Source organism: Colobus angolensis, unplaced genomic scaffold (genome assembly GCF_000951035.1).
Source record: "Colobus angolensis palliatus isolate OR3802 unplaced genomic scaffold, Cang.pa_1.0 Scaffold66, whole genome shotgun sequence".
In the NCBI taxonomy this organism is placed as follows: Eukaryota; Metazoa; Chordata; class Mammalia; order Primates; family Cercopithecidae; genus Colobus; species Colobus angolensis.
Genome location: NW_012120265.1, coordinates 542,866 through 548,677, shown reverse-complemented (window position 1 = coordinate 548,677; position 5,812 = coordinate 542,866). Strand labels below are relative to the sequence as shown.

The following is a 5,812-nucleotide window of genomic DNA, read 5'->3' as shown; positions in this document are numbered from 1 at the left end:
TTTGGGAGGCCGAGGTGAGTGGATCACCTGAGTTCAGGAGTTCCAGACAAGCCTGGCCAACATGGTGAAATCCCGCCTCTACCAAAAATACAAAAACTTAGCTGGGCGTGATGGCACACACCTGTAGTCCCAGCTACTTGGGAGGCTGAGGCAGGAGAATAACTTGAACCTGGGAGGCAGAGGGTGCAGTGAGCCGAGAGCAAACCATTACACTCCAGCCTGGGCAACAGAGGTGAAATTTCATCTCAAAAAAATTTTTTTTTTGGTAGAGATGGGGTCTCACTGGGTTGAGTTCAAGGCTGGAACTTGGCAGGCTCCTGGCAATAAGCGATCCTCCCACCCGAGCCTCCCAAAGTGCTGATATCACAAGCGTGAGCCCCGACGCCCAGCCATGATCTGACATTATTGAAAATGCCCTGGCGACCTGAATCCTGCCCCACCTCTTCGCAGCAGTAGCAAACTACCGCTGGAGGCAGAGAGAACACGCGTATACCTTGGCATCCATGAGCCTGGTTTGAATACGGGCTCCTCCATTGCCCTCCTGGAGGACTTATGCAAGTGGCCTCCCTCCCAGGGCATCAGCCGCATGGTCTGTGAAATGAAAATAAGAGCCATTCAGGGCGCTCGTCTCTGCAGCAATACATGAGGTAGCGCAATGTGTTAGCAGATCAAAATTAATGCCAAAAATATCCACCTTGAACAAAACATTGACAAGGCAGTTGGGAGATAGGTCTGTAAAATGCCCAGCATGTAGTGAGCCCTCAACAAAACAGTGATATTGATTCTACTGAGTCAACTGTATTTTCAAACCTCTGTGTCTTTGCTCTTACTATCCTCTCTCCCTTGACTTCCCTTCCCTGCCTTGTCCACCTAGGACAGACTTTGCCATTGAGGGATCCCCAAGAGCACCCTCAAGTTCCATGATTCCTTAGGACTCAGAGAATTTAAAAATGGTGTTATATCCCAGGCGAGGTGGCTCACGTCTATAATCCCAGCACTTTAGGAGGCCAAGGAGGGCCAATCACTCGAGGTCAGGAGTTGGAGACCAGCCCAGCCAACATGGTGAAACCCTGTCTCTACTAAAAATACAAAAATGAGCCGGGCATGACGGTGCACGTCTGTAATCCCAGCTACTTGGGGGGCTGAGACACGAGAATTGCTTGAACCCGGGAGGCGGAGGTTGCAGTGAGCTGAGATCACATCACACCCAGTCTCGGCAACAGAGCGACATTCCATCTCAACACAAAACAAAACAAAACAAAACAGAAAAAGCTGTAAAATAGGTACTCATAGGTTATGATGAATGGATATAAATTAAAATCAGCCAAGGGGCCAGGCACAGTGGCTCATGCCTATAATCTTGGCACTTTGAGAGGCTGAGATGGGGTATTGCTTGAGCCCAGGAGTTCAAGACCAACCTGGGCAACACAGGGAGACAGCGTCTCTACAAAATAAAAATTATCCAGGGCCAGACGTGGTGGCTCACGCCTGTAATCCCAGCACTTTGGGAGTCCAAGGGTTCAAGACCAGCCTGGGCAACATGATGAAACCCCATCTCTACAAAAAAATTTAAAAATTAGCCAGATGTGGTGGTGCATACCTGTAATCCCAGCTATTCACAAGGCCGAGGTGAGAGGATCATTGAGCCTGGGAGGCAGAGGGTGCAGTGAGCCAAGATCACAACACTGCACTCCAGCCTGGGCAACAGAGCAAGACCCTATATATAAAAAAAAAAAATCAGCTGGGCATGGTGATTCATGTCTGTGGTCCTAGCTACTTGGGAGGCTGAGATGAGAGAATCACTTGAACCCAGGAGGGTGAGGCTGCAGTGAGCCATAATTATACCACTGTACTCCAGCCTGGGCAACAGAGCGAGACTCTGCCTCAAAAAATAAAATGAGATCAGGCACAGGAAGAGGCACCCAGGGCAGGGTCCAGGAGAGACCAGGTGTGAGATTTCAGTTGTCCCCTCCCAGTGAAGTTGTGTGGCTAGCACTTAAATCTCCCAGCAGTGACGTGTGACAACATGCATAGCTTGCCACCAACTAGGAAAGCTCTCCTGAGCCTTGGTGTCTGGGGTTTTTATTGGGGGTTGGTCATGTAGAAATCATTGATCACCTGCATGGCTGACTTTAATCCTCAGCCCCTCCAGGGGTCAACTGATATCGCACGACTCAAAGCTCCCTCTCTAAGTCGTGTTGTTAGAATCCAGTGTGAGCCAAGGCTCTCCAGGTAAACAAAGACACTCTTATCCCTTTCCAAGGGCTTAGAGGTCATTTCCCAGGAGCAGGTCAAGAGCTACACTTTTAATGTGTGGGGCGTGAACAACTCAGGTCTGCTGAGTTAATTCTTTTTTTTTTTTTTCTTTTTTAAGAGTCAGGGTCAGCCAGGCACAGTGGCTCACATCTGTAATCCCAGCACTTTGGTAGGCTGAGGCAGGCAGATCGCCTGAGGTCGGGAGTTTGAGACCAGCCTGGCCAACATGGAGAAACCCCGTCTCTTCTAAAAATACAAAATTAGCTGGGCGTGATGGTGCATGCTGGGGAGGCTGAGGCAGGAGAATTGCTTGAACCCAGGAGGCGGAGGTTGTAGTGAGCTGAGATCGTGCCATTGCACTCCAGCCTGGGCAACAAAAGCGAAACTCCGTCTCAAAGAAAACAAAAAGAGTCAGGATCTTGCTTTGTCACCCAGGCTGGAGTGCAGTGGTACTATTGTGGCTCACCGTAGCCTCCATCTCCTGTCCCCAAGTGATCCTCCCATCTCAGCCTCCTGAGTAGCTGGGACTACAGGGACACAACACCATGCCCAGCTAGTTTTTTAAGTTTGCTTTTTTTTTTCTTTTAAGAGACAGGGTCTCACTCTGTTGTCCAGATTAGAGTGCAGTGATATGATCATAGCTCACTACAGCCTTGAACTCCAGGATTCAAGCCATCCTCCTGCCTCAGCCTCTCAAGTAGCTGGAACTGTAAGCATGTGCCACCATGCTAGGCTTAAGTTTTTTATTTTTTGTAGAGACAGGGGTCTCACTATGTTGCCCAGGCTGGTCTTGAACTCTTGGCCTCAAGCCATCCTCCTGCCTCAGCCTCCCAAAGTGCTGGGATTAGAGGCATGAGCCACCATGTGCGGCCAGAGTTAAGCATTTTCTCAACAGTAAAGGCCCAGTAAGTAGAGTTGAGTGTCAACATTTGACAGATGAGAAAACTGCAGCTTAGCATGAGAACTTTCTCACCAGCTAGAAGGGCAGAGTCAGGGAGCGAGTGCTGGTCTACTCCCTCTCCTCCAGGGACCCTGCCCCCATAAACCCAGCCCAGCCACCCAGCCACCTTCCCACAACTCACCCAGATACCACAGTTTAGCTGCAGCCTGCTGATCTCACTAAGGCTCCAGTTCTCAGTCCCAGCATCTCTCCAGACCTCTCTTAGCACCTCCTCCCCAATCTTCTGACCTTGAATTTGCCTCCACCACAATTTCTGGTCCTTCTCTCGTTTTCCTGGGTCGCAGCAGGCTCCTTGGACCTGAATTCACTTCAGTGCATGGCCTCGGTTACTGCCTCCTGATGTTTGTAGGAGGATCAGAGGCTTTGACCTTGACTTTCACCTCTAGGCTTTTTCCTACGCTCTATCCCAGGCTTCCTCCATCTCAGTAGGACAGACATTTGAGACAGATCATCCTCTGTGGCGGTAATTGTCCCATGCATTTTAGGATGTTGCAAAACATTTCCGGCCCCCACCCACTAGATTTCAACAGCACACCCACCCTCCACCACCACCACCAAAGTCTTGACAATTAAAAAGTATCCCTAGGCTGAATGCGGTGGCTCACGCCTCTAATCCCAGCACTTTGAGGGGCCAAAGTAGGCAGATTGCTTGAGGCCAGGAGTTCAAGACCAGCCTGGCCAACATGGCGAAACCCCATCTCTACTAAAAATGCAAAAATTAGCTGGCGTAGTGGCATGTACCTGTAATCCCAGCTACTTGGAAGCCTGAGGCAGGAGAATCACTGGAACCCGGGAAGCGGAGGTTGCAGTGAGCCAAGATCATGCCACTGCACTCCAACCTGGGCGACAGAGCGAGACTGAGACCCTGTCTCAAAAAAAAGTCTCAGCCGGGCGCAGTGGCTCATGCCTGTAATCCCAGCACTTTGGGAGGCCGAGGCAGGCAGATCACCTGAGGTCAGGAGTTCAAGACCAGCCTGGCCAACATGGCGAAATCCCATCTCTACTAAAAATACAGAAAACAAAAACAACAACAACAAAAAATTGGCCAGGTGTGGTGGTGCATGCCTGTAATCCCAGCTACTTGGGAGGCTGAGGCACGAGAATTGCTCGAACCCAGGAGGCAGAGGTTTCAGTGAGCTGAGAGCACACCACTGCACTCCAGCCTGGGCAACAGAGCAAGACTCCATCTCAAAAAAAAAAAAAAAAGTCTTCATAGACATTGCAGTGTCTCCTAGGGGACAGAATTCCCTTACTTGAGAACCCCTAGTCTAATGCATTTAGGTTATTTCAACCTCAGGGCCTTTGCACGTCCTGTACCTTAATGTTCTATGCTGCATCTGTTCATGTCGTTCACATTTTAGCTTCAATGCTACCTCCTCCTGAGAGGCTGTCTCTGACCATCCCGTTGCGTAATGACCCCTTAAGTCACTCTGAATGCCATCGCCCTATTTTAATTTTCTGCATGGTACTCACCACCAGCTGATATTTTTCTACGTGTTACTGTTTGTCTCTCCCATGAGAAAGTGAATTCCATGAGCCCAAGGATCTTGTCTGGTAAGGTTGGCGTGCCTGGCACATAGTAGGTGCTCAGTAAATTATCATCACAACAGGTTCTTCCACAACTGTTTCTCTTTCTTGACTTCTGTTTGTTGCTGAAGAAGACAGCTAAGCAAGATTGGGCTTCCCCAGTAAGGACAGAGGCCCTTTGCAGTGTTCGTGTTCTGGCTGTCCTGGGGGCTCCAGCCTCTCTTTTGCCCTTGCTGGTAGCGGAAGGGCCAATATAGACTCCTCTGGGGAAATAGGCTAGAGAGGACAGTTTCCTGGCCTCGGCGCCACCCGGAAGACAAGCCCCTAGCTATCCTAGTAACTTTTGTCTTACGTATTTTATGTGTCTCTCCTTGCCCAATTCTCCCAGCAACTGGGATAATGAAAGAAGTTGTTTGCACTCGGGCGCCAGCTTAGCCGGGCATTCAGCCCAGACTTGGTGGTTAACCATTGTGTGCCAGGCTGATACGGCTTCTCGTAAAAGATGCCATATGCTCACAGTCTAGAAGTTGCCAGTTGGTTGGCATTTGGCATTAGCAGTCCACGTTATTACCCCAAGAGATGGACATTATGATCCTGTTTCATGGATGAAGAAAACAAGATGTGGAAAGGTGAAGTCCCTCGCCTGTGATGCTTCACCACTGTGCACCTGAATTTTCTCACTAACCTCCTGGGTTGGTGAGACAGTGAAATGCATTTATACAGAGAGTGAGACTAACACCACGCCTACATCACAGGAAGGGCCTATGAGATGTTAGCCATGATTAATTACCATTAAAACTCCAAGGCCGGGCACGGTGGCTCACACCTGTAATCCCAGCATTTTGGGAGGCTGAGGCGGGTGGATCACCTGAGGTCAGGCATTCAAGACCAGACTGGCCAATATGGTGAGACCCCTATCTCTACTAAAAATACAAAAATTAACTGGGGGTGGTGACGCATGCCTGTAATCCCAGCTACTTGGGAGGCTGAGCTATAAGAATTGTTTGAACCCAGGAGTCGGGGATTGCAATGAGCTGAGATCCCGCCACTGCACTCCAGCCTGGGCGA

The 5,812-nt window shown here is 49.8% G+C and overlaps 1 protein-coding gene across 1 annotated transcript in view; it reads right to left on the bottom strand.

Moving 5' to 3' along the window:
* The window catches only part of NWD1 (NACHT and WD repeat domain containing 1), a 97,896-nt gene extending 92,888 nt beyond the window's left edge, over positions 1–5,008 (bottom strand). The window contains exons 1-2 of the mRNA XM_011925730.1: positions 4,691–5,008; positions 494–591 (exon numbers count right to left, since the gene is read on the bottom strand). The gene's annotated coding sequence lies outside the window, so the exon portion shown is untranslated. The remainder of the gene's footprint in view (positions 1–493; positions 592–4,690) is intronic.
* Positions 5,009–5,812: the final 804 nt, after the last annotated feature.